Below are 19451 nucleotides of genomic sequence, written 5' to 3' on the forward strand. Positions count from 1 at the left end.
CTGTTATCGGTTGAATGTACCAGTTTAGAAACACCAAAAGCATGTTTTCTTTTATCAAAACCAAAAGCATGCTATTAAAATCACTGATGTTCCCTGGCTTAATGGTAGAGAAATTAAACAGTTTGAGGCACTCCATAGAGCTGTTGACGGCAGATTTACCTCATCTTCATGGTTGGTTGGCCCCACCAGACTCTAGGCCTGAAGACATTCTGTGGTATACATCACACCCTGCTTGCTGTGATCCACATTTCTGTGTTTATTATAACACAAGAAGTCAGAATACTGTGGCTGGATTTTAGGGTCTTGTAGTTCTCCCGAGATCTATTTTAATTTATGCTTGTGTGTGTGTGCCTCTGCACATAGGGGCCAGAGAGACCTTGGATCCCCTAGGGCTGGGGGTACAGGCAGTTGAGAGCTGCCTGATGTGGGTGCTGAGCACTGAACCTGGGTCCTCTGGAAGAACAAGTACTCTTAATTGCTGACCCATTTCTCCAGCCTTGGCTTTGGGGTTTTATACAGACATGTGTGCACAAATAAGAGAGCAAAAGTAGTGAACATTGTCTGTACATCCCTTCCTCAGACATTTTGTGAACAATGGTCTGCTGGAGGTGAGTCTTCTTTTTTTCATCCACAACCCTGTCTGTACTCTCGGCTTCTGTGGTGATGCGGTAGGAATGCATGAGGAACCTCAGGATTACGCCTTGGTTTTTTAGCTGGTATGGTTTCTTCGGTGGACACCATGATTTTACACACACACACACACACACACACACACACACACACACACACACACATAGCCCTTTCTATGCTTCAGATACATGGGGTTCATCATTTTCTGGTAGCAAAACTAATAACCCATGTCAGCCAGTTCCCCACACAGACAGCATTGCTCCAGGATGGAGATGTAAGAAAGCGATATCACCCAGACTGCTTGTCACTGTGGCAAAACTCCCGAACTTCAGGGGAGGAAAGGGTTATTTGAGTTCTGCTTTCTGAGGTGTTAGTCCATAGACTACCTCTGTGGATTCTAGGCTCATGGTGAGTCAGATCATCACCTCAGCAGGAGTTTGTGGCTATCCACCCCATGTCAGAGAGGATGGGGGCAGGGGACCAGAGACAACATATTCCCAACGACCTACTTCCTGCACCTGGGCTGCATCTATTAAAATTTCCAAAACCTGGCAAGATATCACCACCGGGTGGGGAGCAAGCCCTGAATGCATGAACCCTTCTTGGCACAATTCATATCATAACCATAATAGAAGCCATCATCCTGGTGTGGCCACCTGCAAGGCTGAGGTTTACTGATCAAGTCACCCTGGGCCATCACTTCCTCTGTGCTGTATAGGACTGGCTGTGTGACTCCGGTTAGTAACTCCCTGGCTCTGTCTGAGTGACAGGATGCTCTGCCTGCTGGCTGGAACATAGAAAGCTACTGATCATGTCTTACTTGTCTGACTTGCAGGATTCCAGGTCTGAGAATCCCAGAAAGGGGGGCCATGCCTGAGAAAGATCTTCAAGGAGGGACCCCATTCTCACCTCATTTCTTCAGAATAACTACGAGCGTGTAGTCTGACTTCCTCCTGTGATCTCAAACAAAATGGCTCCTTCCTTCCCAACCAATCCCACCATGTGTGTTGTGGAGAAAAAAGTCACTACAGGGTTGCCTCCTCCTGGGAGAGCTGGCCGGCCCTTACCTTTCAGCAGCTGTTGAACGTGACCTTTTCTGTGGGAGGTGGAGCAGAAGCCTGAGGAGTCAATATTGAAGGATCTGTTTGCTTTCTTTGTCTTCTACCTGGTGGGAAAAACAATTGTAGCCACTTGTGATAAGGGCCTCAGAGGAATTTCTGTTCTGGAACAGTAGCGGCTTTGTGATTCTTGAGAGGATGGAGAAATAAGAACCCGGCTTAAGCTGAGCATAGCAAGCGAGTGAGAAAATCCAAGCCAGAGATGCCAGGAAGAAAGTTGCTACAACGCTGAAAGGAGACTCAGGCAGAGGGTAGCTGGCTCATGCCCTTAGAGATGTTCTTACGCAGTTCAAGCCCAGTTACACCGCAGTTCAAGCCCAGTTACACCGCAGTTCAAGCCCAGTTACACCGTCAGCTCCTCACCCCAGTGGACAGCTCCACTATGCTTTGGATAGGACTGGAGCAACTCTGGAGGCTCCGGTGAGGAAGGTCTGTCCTGTGTGGCAATTCTGAGAGACGGTGATGCCTTTAGGAGTCAGCACAATGGGGTGTCACTAGGAGGGTGCCTCTGCTGGAGAAATGTGTACCATTCTCCCAGCAGACCACAGTTTGTTTCCTAGACAGACAGTGGCTTTCTGTTTCACCGTGAGATTCTCCCCCTACCCCTTGTTTGCATGCGTGCTTCCACCATGATGCCACCCACCGTATTGTTTTGTATCTGGAAGAATCTTATGGAGCCTTGGACTTCTCACACTGTGAACCGATACCCTCTTTTCTCTATATTTTACCCAGCCTTAGGCATTTTGTTACAGCAACAACAATAAAACAAACAACAAAAGCAAACACAACCAGACTGCAAAAGACCTTCTCCAACTCCAGAGAGGAAACAGCTTATACCACAAGCGCCTGAGTGTCACTTAAGCTGTTACTGCATGCAGAACCCTTTTATATTGCCTACTTCCTGGTTTCCCAGGGAAGATGGGAATCACTATTCAGGACTTCCTTCCACTCACTCCCGCAACCTGGCTCTCCTTGCTCTCCTGCCCCGTTTCTGAGTCTCTAGGGCTCCCGCACCTCCCCTAAGCCCTCTACTTCTTCCTGCATCTTCTTTCACCCGAGTCTTGCCTCTTGCTCCCTCTCCATCCCTCTCGCTGCTGGCTTTGGCCTCTGAACATCTGAGAGCCTCTCCCTCTGAGTCTCATCTTCCAGTTCCCCACTAAAAAAGAGCGAAGGCAAACCACACTCAACCAGCCTTTATTCTTAGCCGATGATCTTCAGACTTCCCGGACTTGCCATATGCATTTGCCCGTCTGCGCTCACTCAACTGTCAGAACTCAAATGCCTTCTAGATGTCATGCGTGCAGGCCAGCAGGATGTAGATCCGCTCACCAAACACTCGTGTCCTTTGCATGAATAGCCCACTGATGTCTGTCGCTGGCTTTTCAGCACGGGTGACTGCCTCTGTCCTTTCTCTGAAGTTGGCTGCGTCTGGGCAGGCGGAGGCAACTAAAGGCCAACAGGAGTTTGAGTGAGCAAGGAATTCTGGGTAAGAGACAGAAGGAACGAGTAGAGCTTCGTGAGTATGTGTTTTCTGAATATTTCTATTATATTCAAGACCTGGCAGTGGCTGCCAGGCCGTTGGATTGTGGCCACCATTTAAGGCTATAGTTTCCCCCAAACCAAAGCTGTCCTAACGAAGAACCAGTACATGTGGCTAGCAGCTGGGAAGGTTACATAGCTGGAGCTCGCTGCCTGGGTAAGCTTCATTTGACCGAGCCCCTCTCCTTTTGCCATACCTCCCTGCCCCTCTATAGCCACTGCCATACTGCACTGAACTGTTCAGCCCTGGGGCAGACTTCCTCCAATGCTGAGTATTCCTAAGGAGAAGGCCACATCCAAAACTAACTGTCTTCCAATATACAATAAGAATCAGGACTCTGTTCAAAACATTATTAATATTGTCCAAGAATGTGATGGCAGAAAATTAAATCAAGCATCAAGTCCTTCTAATTTCAGGCGCTATGTATGAGTTCATAGGTCACACTTCAATAAAGCTGGCCTTGCCTAGGTCTTATTTGTCACCTATTAGATGCTCAGTGAAGAATAAAGAAGGTTGAAGTTAGTCGGCCTTGGATCATGAAGGCCACATAGCCACGGAAGAATCAGGGATTCTCATCTTTCTTTCCTTCCAGGCTGGACATGTAGCCCAGGGTCAGCATGCTGTGCCTCAGTTTCCCCTATTTATACACAGAAGAGCCATCTTCATTCCATCTCTGCTATGGGAAGAGTAAGAGTGTCCAGTGCATTGGCTGACCTCCGATCATCCTGTGCTGGCCCTGGGCAGTTCTAGAAGGGAATGGTGTCTGCCGATTGGAGACATCTCCTTGAAGGCACAGTGTTTTGTCTTGAAGTGTCTATGTGTGGGGATGGACCATGACAGCCATTTTTCTGTCCTACAAACTGTCATTAGACACAGACTCATAGGGACAGGAAGCAGAGTTATGTCGAGACAGGAGCACGTGGGATTGGGTGAGAAAATCAGCCCCTTCGAGGGAAGTTTCCTATTCTACATAAAGAACGTAATCTACTTCCAGGTGGAGACCCATCCCCGCCTCCTCCCTTAAAGGCTAATGCAATGGGACAAGTCAGAGACCTGGCTAGGAGACCACCCCTAGGAAGGTGGGTTCACCATAAGATAGTGTATTTTCCCTTCCCAGAATTCCCAGCCCTCAGTACAGCCCCTACCAGCTAAGTCAGCTTGAAGTTCATTTAGCTGGGTCGGCCTGGGTTTCTGAGCCCAACTCGGAAAGGGGTAATGATTTCCTTTTCCTTTTCTTTTGTGTTTTTCATTCAGATGCTGGCAAAGTCTGAGGAGACTTTGAGCCTCCTTGCTCTTTTTTTTCTTTTAAAGTTTCCCTCCCTGCAATGGGTTGCCTAGGTGACTGACCTCCATTTTCTTCTTCCGGGCAGCTGCAACGTTTACAGTTTACCTTCCCTGGAGTTTTTCTATTACTGTTTGGCTATAAACTGTTCTCATTCTCTTAGTGATGAGACTAAAAACCCCAAGGAGGGATGCCAATTTCCCTGGTGTTGGGTGTTGTGTGATGGTTCAGCTGGAATCCCCAAGAGTCTTTTAGGAGGAGTTCGAATGGCAGCTGACACATAAACATGCCCAGTTAGGAATAGAGAAGGTCGAGGTTAGTCAGCCTTGGATCACGAAGGCCACATAGTCATGGAGACTGAGGAAGCAGAAATTCGTACCTTTTTTTCATTCAAGGCTGGGTTATGTCACCTCTTAATTGGCAAAGAAAAATGAATACGCTCTTCTAATCCTAGATGGCATCAACCGATCACAGCCAATCTTGGCCTGTTACTCCACCTGAGAGAGGTGATGGCTGACCATGACCACAGGCATCAGTAAGAAAGGAGAACTTGGCATTGTCTAATGTGGTAGCTTCCATTCTAACTCCTCCTACAAGACACGTTTGCGGGCATTGTCAAAACATCCCTCTTTAACGTTTAGTTTGATGTTACTTTTAGAATTTCATACAGGAGGACTACATTTACATCATGTCTGCCCCACTCTCTTCCTCCCCCAGCTCTTCTCATGACCCCCAAAGCCCCTTCCAATGCGATGACCTCCTCTTCTTTGATGTTGTATACGTGCACACACCCACAGATGTGCATGTAAATACGGTCTGCTGTGTTCAGTAACTGCTGTTTACATGTTCATGTGTTCAGGGCTGACCACTTGGTGTTGGATAACCAAGCAGGTCGCTTGTCCTTGAAGAAGACTCCTCTCCCTATCTCCACAGCCATCGGTTGCCTGTAGTTCTCTATCTAAGGGTGGGGCCCTGTGAGGTTTCCCACTCCCATGTTGGGATGTCAGTTGATGTCATTGTGCAGTCCTGTTAGGGTGACCATACTGTTAAGTTGGCATGGCTGCAGATTCCTGTCATATATAGAAGACTCGATCTTGCAGCAGACACTCTGGTCCTCTGGTTCTCACCCACCCCCTTCTGTGATGTTTCCTGAACCTTAGGTCTAGAGTTAGAACTTCTGTGTCACAAGAATCCTTAGCCATCCACTGACAAGAGCTTCAGTAGCTTGCCAAGACTGTAGCTGCCAAGATGGACGGAGTTTCCTTCTCTGGGCTCTTGACTGCTAATGTCTTAACCAGTTAACTGATTAATAGCTCACGAAGCTGTGAGGGGCATGCGATTGCCATCCCATGGGGTGGTTGTTGACATGGAAGCCAGCCCAAGCCTAAGAAGGAAGAGACATTAATAACAAGAATGACTATGGTCATGACCTTAGATGTCTCTGGCCTCGGTTTTCTCCTCTGTAAAATGGACGTAGATGGCTTTGCATCAGACGAGTTCTTGCAGTCCCTTCTTGTCTTAGGCTGTGGGGATGAAAGGGCCTCCTCTCTTAGTATAGCCAATTGAGAAAGGTGAGCGGTCCATCTGACACAATATGGAGACCCACGTTTGCTACCTAGCTGACCAGGTCTCAAGCTTATGCGCCATCTTGTTCCATTCCAACACTGAGGGCAGACACGAGCAAGCACTCTCCAGGACATGGAAGGGAAAACCAGGGCACAGAGCAGGAGAAACTGAGGGAAGAAGTGAGAGGGTATTGACCCCTTCTGAGACGCCTGGGATGGGATGGGATGGTGAGCTAGCCACTGGCTGGCTGCAAGCAGAAAGGATACATTGTGGTCATTTGTATCAATGAGTGTGGATGTCTGTCATTTGTGACCTGGGTTTAGACAGTGTTTCTGTGTGTGAGGCTAATATATAAACTTGCCCAAGGAGGACAGGCCTTCTGCGGAGGGGCAGTGTTTGGAGGAGGATCTCTAACCTGACGTTTCAGGAAACCTGGAAGGGTAGGTTTCCCACAGGAAGAGATTTAGAAAGGGGGATTCTGGGTAAAAACAGAGGTCTTAGGAGCCAGAAAAAGCCTGGTGTTTGCAACAGGTAGCTGCTTAGTGCTGAGCTGTGTGTTTGAGGGTCAAGTGGGGAGACTGGAAGATGAGTGCATAGCTTGGTAGAGAGCAGTGGACTAGTCTGAAGGGCTATCCTTTAGCACGGAAGCCTTTGAACAGTTATTGAGTGCTTTATTTAAAAGCACGTGTTGCACGGGCTTCAATTATACAAGCATTCCTGCCCACTGTAGAATACGTAAAAAAGGTCAGACAAGCATCAAGAACAAAATCCCCTTGGTTTCTTTCTAAATGCAAAGAGAGCAGTTGGAGCCGGTTTTTCAGGGTGAATGAGCTCACTCCAGAGGGTCCACAAAACTCAGACTGATGCCTGGCTTTTAGTGCAACGAGAGGCTTTGCAGACAGAATCCCTTGGCTCACTGAGTAAGGGTCCTCTAAGGACCACCAAAGGGAGGGAGGGCACAGGAAGTCTTGGGCTCTACAGTCAGCGGCCCCGCCCTTGCCACCCAGACTGCAGGCAGTCACAAGTTGCTTGTCTAGGCTGGGACCCCACGGTAGGATGTAAATCCTGGAGTGCTCGCAGGGGGGCGCTGCTGGGGCTGGACCAGCGGTGCAGCCGGAGGCGGGGACAGTGGAACAGATCCGGCTGGCGGGCGAATTCCTGACAGCTGCGAGCCAGAAGGAAGGGGGACAACTCGCTGCACTGGACCTCCCACCAGGTAATCGGAGGAAGGTCTTGGGAGGCTTCGCCCAAACCCTGTGCTGGGCAACAGAGACCGCACTTCCTGCAGAGCGGCAAAACACATGAGGCTTAAGGGACAGGCTGGCCTGGGCTGCATGTACCCAGGGACAAGCATCTCAGCCTTGGCTTCCCCAGGGGGCCTGGTTAGACCCTCTGCCTGCACTCTAAGAGGGACTATAAAAGCTCAGGAGCACCAGGGTTTAGAAAGATCTCCCACGCCCTCGGACCCACGCACACAGATTCTGTTTTACCGAGGAAACTAAGGCTTACAGTGAAGTGACTAGAAATTCACACTGCTGGCTGGCAGGGGGAGCTGCTGGGAGCCGCTGGCACGTGGGCCAGAACAGGGGTTAAGACTGCTACCTCACATGGAAACAAACTCAGAGAGATGATTAAAACACACACCCACACTGAAAACTTCCCAGAACAGAGGGAGAAATAGGGGTGGAGGGTTCCTGGGGCTTAGCTTCATCCTGATCCCCATTAGTGCTGTGATCTGACTGTATGACTCAGTGATATCTGCCCCAGATGTGTGTGTGTGTGTGTGTGTGTGTGTGTGTGTGTGTGTGTTTAAGCCCATACATATGTGCCAGAGCACAGTGACGTCTACCCTTGAGTTCGGGAGAGTCTCACAATCGACAGGTCTTTCCACTAACCACATAATCCCTAGGGGGACCCTGTGCTGTTTGCCTCTGTGAAGGAAAGCAGGGACCCCTACAACATTAGCCTTTGACTTCAGAAGGCAGAATGTGTCAATGAGTGGATGTTTACAGAGGTGACAGGTCAAGAGGAAGAACCTGACTGGCACATCACATAAGGTGGTGAGTCTCTGGAAGAAGCTGGTACACAAGAAGTAGTGTTATCAGTGATCAGGCATAGGGGGTGTGCAGCCAGGACAGTTTGTCCATACGAAGTGAGAGTTCAGTTTGAGGGGCCCTGTTCATGGCCCTCTTCAAGTGGAATGACCGTGCATATCCTCGTGGATAATGAATGCTACCCTATAATTTTTTGTTGGAAAACCAGGTGTGACCTCTGCGCTCCCTTGGCCTCTCAGTAATATTACACCATGGATGTACAGGGAGTCTGGAGGAGGTGGTGCTGTTCCTTCTGGAAGGAGGGTGGCTGGCATGTGGCCTTTAGTCCAGATCTTGAGGAAGAAGCTAAGTGTGGGTGCTAAGCTCTGGAAGCAACATCTCTTGAAGGTTGTGCTGAGGAATCAGGAGGTGTAACGGCAAGCTCAATACACTAAGGAGCGTTGGCTGAGGCAGAGGGCGAGAGGGCCTTGAGTGTTTGACCAGGAAGTCCTGGGATTAGTCCTGGGGGTGCCATGATGGCTTCTGTTGGAATGGGGCTCAGAAGCACATGGCATCTGTGGCAGAGATGGAAGGCACTGTTGCTCAAGGCTGCAAGAGAGCTGGGATTGTGACCCTGTGGGCTTGAGCCGGGCTGGTTGGAATGCAGAGTGATGGGTGACACCAGAAATGTTGTGCAAAGAGGGGGATAAGTGGGTGGGTGAAAGTTACAGTGTGGATTCTGTGTTAATTATCACAACAATAATTCCCCTGAGATCATTATTGACCCCATACTGTAGAGGAAGAATCTAGAGTCAGAAAGGTTAAGTGGTTTTTCACACAGCGAATACATGGGGGACAGGGATCTGAGACCACAGGAAGACCCGCTCCAGTAACTATGTAAGTCAGTAACCAAGTGTCAGGTCTTAAGGGGAGGGAGGAGCTTGTGGGGTAGTCGGATAGGTGAAGGAACTTGCTGCTGTGCCTGGTGGCCTGAACTCCATCCCTGGAATCCACATGGTGGAAGGAGAGAGCTGGCTCCTGAAATTTGTCTTCTGTCCATACTCATGCTGTGGAGTGCTTAAATGTAGGGAGGGGGAGCAAAGGAGAGGAAGAAGGGGGGAGGAGGAGGAGGAAGAGGAGGAGGAAGAGGAGGAGGAGGAAGAGGAGGAAGAGGAAGAGGAGGAAGGGGAGGAGGAGGAGGAAGAAGAGGAAGAAGAGGAAGAAGAGGAAGAGGAGGAGGAGGAGGAGGAATAGATTTGTTACCTCAGCCTGTGGCAGGCCCAGCTTTAGGACAGGAACTTGGTGGACCCTTGTGACACTTGCTTAGCTCGCTGTTGGGAGGAAGCTTGAACCTACAGGCTGCTGGGACACTGCCCAGGAGGCTGGGAGAACCTTGGCAGGGTGTGAGGGTGTCAGGCAGTCTCCAGTCTCCAGCAACCCTAGTCTCTGGGTTCCCAGTACCCCTTGCCTTCCTGCCATCCAGAGTGACTACAATGCACATGGGATTCCTAGGGGAAGAACTATTTCTATTTATCAAACTTTCCCAGATCCCGGTTCCCTCCAATGTCTCCCCATGAAAGGGCTAAGTATAATAGTTGCAGAATACCGTGAGTTGCTGTGAGTGGTGCAGAGTAGTCACAGGGTTATAGCATTGGGTGTTGGAAGGACAGATGGGGGCACTATAAATTTAGAAAATCATCGTCTTCGGTCAGTTGTCAGTGACTGACAGAAATGGGTCTAGACCCCGAGGTTTGCAATGCTCAGGTTTTGCCTTCTCCTCCTCCACACAGAGACAAGTGAGTTAGAGAGCAGCCTGCAGACATGCCGCCTCACAGCCCTGGGGTAGTGTATAAACAGCCTCCAGCACCAGGCAGACCATTTCCAGCATGTTCTCTTTTTATCAGTTTACAAACAACACACACACACACACACACACACACACACACACACACACCCCAAATACATATTACACATATACCACACACTCCCATCCCACACACACAACATCACATTATATACTTACATATACCACAAAATCACATAGCACAAACACACTGTATACACACCACAACATACATATACCCCACAAACACGTCATACACATACCACCTCCCCACCCGCACCACACAATACACATACATACACCACAAAAACACATACCACATACACACCACATACATACATACACCCCACAAACTCATACCACATACACACACCATACACACATACCACATACACACACACGCACCACATACATACACATATAACCCACAAATACAGGTCACATACATACACATGCCCTCCACCACACCATACATATACATATATCACATAAACATATACCATATTTACACACACCATATACAGCACACACACACACACACACACACACACACATACACACCAGCATACATTGTCCTTCCAGTGTTCACATCACTTCTTTGACCTCTTGAAAAAGCTGGTCTTGCTTTTTCTAAGAAAAATTGTCAAGGCACAGTTTACTGAGAAAGCTAGAACCTCGGCCTATTGGAGTGTGCAAGATAAGGAAGCCTCAGGTAAAGACAACATTTGTGCATGAACTTACAGAGCCCCACAGCACAGGCAGAGATGAGGCCCAAAAGAAGTAGCTGTGGGGGTTGGGGATTTAGCTCAGGGGTAGAGCGCTTGCCTAGCGAGCGCAAGGCCCTGGGTTCGGTCCCCAGCTCCGAAAAAGAAACAAACAAACAAACAAACAAACAAACAAACAAAAGAAGTAGCTGTGGGAGCTGAGGGAGGAAAGACCAAGTGTGGAGAAAACAGGCAAGAGTAACAAGCTCATGACATGGGCAGCTGCTGGCCTGGGCAGAGCCACCTTTGATGATGTACATATTAGATCCCTATCAATCAGGAAGCAACAGAGAGCCAGGTTGACATGATTAGTACCAGGGCAAGAGGACTTTGAGAGTGACAGAACACTGGGAGGAAAGTGAATCCTGCTGTGCTGGTGGTTTTCTTGACATGACAACTGAGCCAGGGAGTGATGGTGTGTATCCCATGACAACCGAGCCAGGGAGTGATGGTGTATCCCATGACAACCGAGCCAGGGAGTGATGGTGTGTCCTCATGACAAGCGAGCCAGGGAGTGATGGTGTGTATCCCATGACAACCGAGCCAGGGAGTGATGGTGTGTGTCCCATGACAACCGAGCCAGGGAGTGATGGTGTGTATCCCATGACAACCGAGTCAGGGAGTGATGGTATGTCTTCATGACAACCGAGCCAGGGAGTGATGGTGTGTGTCCCATGACAACCGAGCCAGGGAGTGATGGTGTGTGTCCCATGACAACCGAGTCAGGGAGTGATGGTGTGTCCTCATGACAACCTAGTCAGGGAGTGATGGTGTGTATCCCATGACAACCGAGCCAGGGAGTGATGGTGTGTCCCCTGACAACCACACCAGGACATGGCTGTGTGTCCTAGGCACTTTCTGGTTGTTTTGTTGGCAGGAGTTTCTTTCTACCTCATCTAGTAAAACCACCTTCCCATTTGGCAGAAAAGTTAACTGAGGAGGAGGGAGGCGAACCACCCTGTCCACATGGTCTTTCTTTGCTCTGCTCCCTTTGAAAAGCAATGGTGGAGGCAGGATTCAAACCCAGACAAATTGGCTGTTTCAGAGTCCGTGTCATAAGCATCTCTGGTCCCTGCTGGGACTTCAGAGTCACCTCCCAGGCTTTGTCTCCCCTTCTCAGCTACTCTCCACGGCTCCTTTCATGTGACTTCACCTGTGGCCACAGGAGGAAGAACATGGTGGGCCTCACGCCCAGCCAGCTGCACACTTTGTGCAAAACAGTTGCTCTTGGCCGTCAGCCTACTCTGCTGTGGCCTGGTTAGTGCTGCGCCCTGTCAGACTAGGGTACTGGGGGTTGAGGTAGATATACTGGTGTCTCTTGAAGGCTGACATTAGGAAGTGGTCCTGCAGGCCCTTTCCTGCCTGTGCAAAGCTCTGTGTGTGTGTGTGTGTGTGTGTGTGTGTGTGTGTATGTGTGTGTGTGTGTCCTCCAGCTTGCGTAACATAGGGTTTTTTTTTGTGCCAGGTTTCTCTGCAGAAAACGTGTTCCCTATGTCAGTTTATTTTGGCACCCTGCTCTGGCTTCCTCAGAATGCCAGCAGGACACTTTCTTCTCCTGCTGGCTGTTGACACATCCTGGACAGGTGACTGAGGGAGGGCTCTACAGTGGCAGTAGGCTCAGGGTGGGCGGAGCCAGATTCCAGGACTCTCTACCACACTCACACGTTTCTAGAAGATTCTGAAAAGTAGAAGCAAGTTCCAATGTCCAGGGGTTCTGTTGTCATATATCTGGGCCGAAGGTCACTCCAAAAGGTGGGTTACCTGAGAAAACAGAGAAGGAAGCCAGGCCCGAGAGCCTGTGGAATGGAGGATATACCAATTCATTTCTGGTAGTAACAGAACACAGGACTGTGTGAGTCTGAAAGAAGATAGACGCATTCTGGATCATCACTCTGGAGTCTCAGGTCCAGGTCTGCAGGCCCCACTGGTTCAAATCACCTGACAGAAGCCCTCTGAGGAGGGAAGGGATTGTTTTTGCCCCCAGTTTGGGGATAAAGTCCATCGTGGCAGAGAAAGCATTGTAGCAAGAATAGATCTAGCTATGGTGGCAGGAGTAGAGGCAGCTGGTCACACTGCATCTATAGCCAGGAAGCAGAGAGAGATGAATGCTGGTAACCACTGGCTCTCCTTTGTATTCAGTCTACAACCCCAGTCCATGGAGCCATGCTGCCTACTTTCAGGGTGGGTCTTCCTTCCTCAGGTAAAATCCTTTGGAAACAGCCAAAACTTTATCTCCTGTAGGTAATTCCAAATCAAATCTGCTTGATGGTGACTACTGAACTATGAGCGGGACAGGACATCATGTAGCAAGAGACAGGGAACTGCGTGTCTCTCTTCCTCTTATAAAGCCACTAGGGGACCCTGTGAGACCTACACTAAACCTTATCTAAACCGAGGCACTTTCTGATGGTCCTACTTCTAACACCAGACTTGGCTCAAGATCCCACCTTCTTGCTATGCATAGCCGTACATCCCTGTCATCTCAAGTACTCAGGAGACTGAGGCAGGGGGAATCTTGAATTTGAGGTTAGCCTGGGCCACCTAGAAAGTTCAAGATAAACATAAGTTACACAGTGCGACCCCATCTCAAAACAGACAGACAAAGGTTGGGCATAGAGTTCAGTGAGGAGTCTTTGCCTATCATACACAAAGCAGGCCCTGGGTTTTGTCCCAGCACCAGCCCAGAGTGTGTGTATGGGGTTGAGTCTGTCCTCTTTTTATCTCTCGATGGGGATTAAATCTCAGCATTTGAAATCCTGAGGGTAACAGTCCACTGCCTATCTAACTCACCACTGTGGAAATGGCACTTCATACAGCAGTGAGACGGGGCGGGCTCAGTAACCAGACGCTCCTAGTTCCCTCTTGGATCTGTGATTTCTGTGCCTTGGCAGAGTTAGCCAGAGAAGAGAGGTGGGCGAGGTTGGACACAGGAGCTGCAGGTGCACCAGGACCCACTTGGCATCCAGTGGGGAACCTTCCCTCCAAGAAGCTGAGTTTGTGGTTCTGACCAGGCTGACAGCCTCATTCCCCTTTTAACTCTCTGGAGCACCAGAAAGTAAGAGAGAGGCTGCAATGGCTCAATTACCAGTGCAAGCAAGAGGAAAATCTCCTATTACCTGCAAGATTGGTTTATTTTCACCTTATTTACTTTAGAGATTACATGGTGCAGAGACCTGGGTGGACCCAGATCCAGCCAGTGTTCTCCTGGTCTACGGATGGAGCTGTACCACACTGCCTGTATCAAGTAGCCTAGAGAAGGGAAGCTCTGTAGGTGCAGGTGAGGGGAGGGAACCCATTTTGTTCCACACCTGGAGGTTGGTGGCCCAAAAATGCTCCCACATGAGTGCGGGAGCTTTGTGGGAACACTTAAGAAAGTCTGTGAGTTGGATATTGTGGTTATTGGCCCTCCCCCACCTTACACAAGAAGGGGCTGGGACACAGAGAGGTGGAATAACTTTCCCAAGGTCACACAGCTAGTAAGGGACTGAGCTGGGATTTGAACCCAGGCAGCTCAGCTCCAAGGCCATTTCCCTAACAGTTTCTTTATCTGCCTTCTCGGAATGCTTAACGTAGACCCAGTACTGATTCTAACCAGCCATGTGTCCTCAGCACTGGCCCTCATGAACTAAGCTTCGTCCTCTTCAATGAAACAAGGAAGGTCTCCTGCCTGTTGTCTCCGGTGTTCATCACAAGGATGAGAGCCATAGAGGACAAGGTTCCCTATATTTTGCCTGTCTTAAGGTTTGCTGCTGAGCCCCATTGTCTGGGGGCACTCTGTCCCTTGCTGGGTCTTCTTGGTGCCAGCATCGTTCTTAGGTTCTGCAGGAAGCAGGGGCAAAGTAGCCACCTCACTAGCCTCTGTGCTTTATTAATGCCTGGTGGATTCAGCATAGGAATCCAAGGGAGACACAACTCAGAGCCCAGCCAGGGAGATTACTGTTTATAGGCAAGTGAGTGCAGCATGTCCCTGAAGTTTTATAAGGAGGTGAGGTGTGCACGCTGTACCCAGAAGGGTGAGCAGCCTCTGGCAGAGGGAAAGTGGAAGGTAACCAAGGAGTAACCCATGTATGGTGCAGAACTTCATGAGTAGTGCTGGGGTCAGCAGGCAAGGAGTTCTGGTAGACACAAGAGTGTTTTCTCCTGGAGGGGACCATGCCCACAACTTGATCTGGCAGGTTTCCAGCAGAGCTCCTCATTGAGCTGGGGACCTTTAATGTAATGGTAGAAGATTCTGGAAGGAGCAGTAGAAGAATAGGGAGGAGCCCTGGAGTGAAGACTTTCTAGAACACTGAAGGCCAAGTTTTGCAGCATTTCCATCAAAGACAGCCCCTGGCTGTCCCTATGGCCATGACTGTTTTATATCCTTCTGGAGGTATGAAAGTGTCAGGTTTGCAGGGCATTGAACACATGCTCCCTGTGATGGTGTGTTAAAGCCAGCCTTTTCGTAGTCTGGCAGGATGGAAGGGTCAGAGGCCTTCTTCCCAAGATGAGGCTTCCTGACCTAGAGGCACACAGGGCAGGAATGAGGTGGGTGGCCTGAGGTTCTCAGGAGTTTAATTCCTGTGGGCGGAGCCATCTGAATGGGGGAAGCCTACCTGGAATGGGGAAGGGTCGACTGATCCTTACGGAGCGCTGCATCTTTCTGTGGCACGGAGTGGACTAGGGTGGCTTTTTGGATTTGAAGTCTTCCAGGAGATGATTATCCTCAGTAAAGAGAATTCAAGTACTCACAAGGGTCTTCAGTTTACAGCCAGTCTGAGCTAAACATCAACATGTGGAGGGTCTGGGGGGCAGAGGGAGGGAAGGGTAGAAGGAAAGGAGAGGGGGGAAGGAAAAGGGGAGGGCAGAGATTTCGCATCTGCCAGAAGACTGTGGCACTTGAGGCCTCCAGTGCGGTGTCCTCACTAACTGACACCACCTTCCCCACAGACCCACAGAGAAGAGCTCACTCCAGCTCTGCCCGACACCATCCAGAGTTGTCACATCTTTGGCTGTGATTTGGGTTTTGTCTGGGTTTTTGTATCTCAGTTCTGGGGGGGTGGGTGGGGGTGGTATCCCTCTCTGACGTGGTATCTCGGCTTTCCACTCAACAAGATGGCCTCAGGGCCAGGACTCATTCTGGTCTCTCCAGGCCCCTTCTTTGGTCTAGCCCAGGATGTAATTATGTAAAACCAACCCAACTGTTTTCCTGGGCATATTAGCAACCACCCAAAATATTCTACCATATGATGGACTGGGGTATATTTCATGTGAACCGTGTTCCATTAAGATTCGTCACTGGAGCCTTGAGCCAAAAGGATTTGCTTAAAAATAGCTTAATTATACGCCAAAGATAAGCTGCTAATAGAATTTACCAAACTACTGAATTAAGCTTTTCCACTAATCACATGCTTATTATTCAAGTGTAAACTCCTCTTTGACCATGGTCCCCTCTAGGCCTCTGGAGAATCACTTCCCTGTAGGCAGAGACTGGTACACTGTCCCTCTTTCTGTTCTCAGATGTGGCCAGGTGGCTTTTCTGTCACCTCTTCCCATCTTACTGTAGGTTGAGTCTGCATTTGCTGAGGGAAAAGGTATTTATTCCCCGAGTGTCCCGGCTCCAGACAATCCTAACTCTATTTCCTGTTTTCTGAGCTGGCTCTTTCAAGGCTTTCCATCTTCTGCCATGTGTCACTTCCTGCTGCCCGTCATGACCTCTCCACAGGCCACACGACCTCTGCTGTGCCCCCCAGCACTTACACTGTAGGGGTTCAATCTTGGTTGGGCTAAGCCCCAGGGTTCTGACTTTGCAGATGCAACTTAAGTCTCAGGTGAAGTAGCCAGATACCCAGGGGACCTTCACATTTCTACACCCAGGACAAGGTCATGTCCTAGCATCAGGACAAGCCAAGCCATGTCCTAGCCTCCCTTCTTCAGTGTCATGTTAGCCTTGTCCTGGAGTCCCTACTTCACCAATGAACACAGCAAGCCTCAGGACATTAAGCTTTAACAGCTCTGCTTTCCTATGTTCAGTCCTAGTGGGACCATCCACAATTCAGGATCCCTACAGGAAAATGGGTGCCCACAAGTCATCCTTTGAAGAGGCTCTCCACTGACTCCCTTCAGCTTGTCTCTAGTGATATAGTTGCGGTACAGGGCCAAAGGCAGCTGTTCACACCTTAGCCCTGGCTTAGGTCTATAAGTGGGGTCAGTTAACTCCTTCTGCCCCAGCCTCACTTGTACATACCCTCGGTTCATGTAGCCACCTACTGCAGCTCTGTCTGCAGCCCATGGAACCACTAGGATTGGCCTGTCCCAGAGAGGCCGTAAAAAGAGTGTGGCATCGTGAACATAGTGATGTCTACAGCTGACTGATATGCCCTTGCTAGAGGACACACTGCTCACTGCATGGGTGACAATGCTCGGCCAATAAACTCCACAAGACTCCAGAATCCCTTAACCAGGCTCCTGAGGGAGAGCTCTGATTTCTTGGACTTGACACAAACTGAGCTTTAAGCCATGTTTCTTGCTTGGTCCCCAATCTCATTGCATAAAGCAATGTGACGAGTGTTTTGATGCCGTTGCTTCAGGACTTGGGCCTACAGACAACGGAAGCAGGCAGGTGGGCCCGTCTATCCCAGAGCTCGGCAGAGGAACCGTGCCCACGGCAAGAAGACCTCGCTATAGTTTGACTTCCTCACTCTCTGTGGGTTGCAGGAACCTCAGTTATACAATAGCGACCCTTCATGTCTTTGAGGGAGGCTGGAAAGATGTAGTTAGGAGTTGACAAAGTGAAAGTCTTTAACCAAGCTAAAACCTGTTAGTTAGCCAGCTAGTTAAGGTTTTGTTTTGCATTGGGTCTTGCTCCTCTAGAATTTGAAATCCCCCTGCCTCAGGGCTCCCAGTCTCCAGGTGCTGGGATTATGGCAATGTACCACTATGCATCTTGCAAGTGTTTAAAATAAGAATTATGTATAGTTCCAACTCTGTGTTGGGCCACAGTCCTGATCTGTGTCATATGACAAACCAGTCAATGCTGGCTCAGTCCTCCATGGCTTTTGTCCCTACAGTGACCTGCATGGTCCAGCATGAACAGTGAGGTTCAGTTATTGCCTCGTAGTCCAGAACTGTGAGCTTGTCAGTGAGGACTCTCAGGAGGAAGAGGTTCAGGCTCTTTGGATCCTGGGTTCCATCCACTACAGCTGAGACCCTGGTGAGACAGAGAGGGAACTTTGCAGAGTGAAAAATTAAAAATTAAAACACTGAGGCTGTAGCAATGAGTTGTGGTGTGTCCTGACAGCCAGCAATCTTGCCCTCCTTTAGTAAATATTTGCTGAGGGTTGTGGAGGGTGGAGGCCACCATTCAGGATAAAAGAGGGGTTCCAAGGGAGTACATATGGATGGTTATACAACCCATGCACCTGACCGGATGTAGATTCCAGTCTGTCCTGTTCACTTGGTGCTTACCACATGCAAAGCTCTGTACTATGCAGGGTAAACTAAAGCCAGAGCAGCCTGGCCACTTTCTTAAGCTCACGCAGTGATCCAGTTGCTATTATGTTGCTGTGACACAACACTGTGACAGCAGCTTAAGGAAGGAGGGGTTTGTTGTGGTCCTATGGGATTTTATCCATAGAGCCCAAGGTATAATCCATCATGGCAAAGAAGGCAAGGCAGCTGGGCTTTGAAGCAGCCGGTCACCCTGCATCTATAGGCAGGGAGCAGAGAGCAAACAAAGATTGCTACCGCTCAGTTTGCTTTCTCTACTTAATACTGGACTCAGCATACCTGCTAGGGAATGTCACTACCCATGGTGGGCGGGTCTTAGTCCTTTAACAAATGCATGCAAGATAACTAATTGTCCCTTCCTCCATTGCCACATACAGGGATGCCTAGAGGTCAGTAAACCATGTGATTTTAGAATCTGTCAGGTTGACAGCACAAATCACCACACACAGAGAGCTAAGGGGAGATCAGAATTCAAGTCCAAGTGCAAGGGCTGCAGAGCCCACTCCCACGACAGAGTATATGACAAGAGTGACACTTTCTTCCCTTGATGCTATTTGCCTCTCACGCTGCTCTTGCCAGCCTCTACTTTTCAGTCTTTATATCAAAACACAGATTTTAACACGAGGTCTGATACACTCGACGATGCATTTAGCATTTCAAATGAAATTACAGCAGTGGAAACATGTAATCTCTGAGCTGTAAAATGCTCTACAAATAAGATCAAATTATCGTGTCTAACTTATAATAAGGAGACAATCAGAGATGTTGAGTGGTTTGCCCAAGGACACGAGAGCATCACATGCCACTGTCGGGGTGTGAGCCCTGATCTTGGGACAGCAGGGCAAGTGACAGAGAACTAAGAAGCCTGTGCTGGGTTTTATTGTCCCTTTCCGGGGGACAATAAAATTAGCTCTAGATGAAACTGAGAGTCATGGGGGTGGGTGGTGGTAGTGGTGAATGGGGTGGTAACGGTGGACAGGGTGCTAGAAGGGAGTGGTCTCCGTCAAGATGGGGTTGTAGCAGTTGAATCTTCTAGTCGGAGGCAGAACTCTGGGGGAAGGGAGTGGACAAAAGAGGCTGGGCTGTACTGTGGGTGGGCTAGTAAAGATTTAATAACCCCATAAAACTGAGGCAATGAGTTATTTTAAAACACAAGAGTTAAACGGGAACTCTGGGTGCATTCCTGC

The 19451-nt window shown here is 49.3% G+C and overlaps 1 protein-coding gene across 1 annotated transcript in view; it reads left to right on the top strand.

Annotated features, from left to right (window-relative positions):
- Positions 1-7229: 7229 nt before the first annotated feature.
- Positions 7230-19451, top strand: part of Cracr2a (calcium release activated channel regulator 2A) — a 113680-nt gene continuing 101458 nt past the window's right edge. The window contains exon 1 of the mRNA XM_063286981.1: positions 7230-7352. The gene's annotated coding sequence lies outside the window, so the exon portion shown is untranslated. The remainder of the gene's footprint in view (positions 7353-19451) is intronic.

The sequence above is a fragment of the Rattus norvegicus genome, chromosome 4, assembly GCF_036323735.1.
Source record: "Rattus norvegicus strain BN/NHsdMcwi chromosome 4, GRCr8, whole genome shotgun sequence".
NCBI classification, from domain to species: domain Eukaryota; kingdom Metazoa; phylum Chordata; class Mammalia; order Rodentia; family Muridae; genus Rattus; species Rattus norvegicus.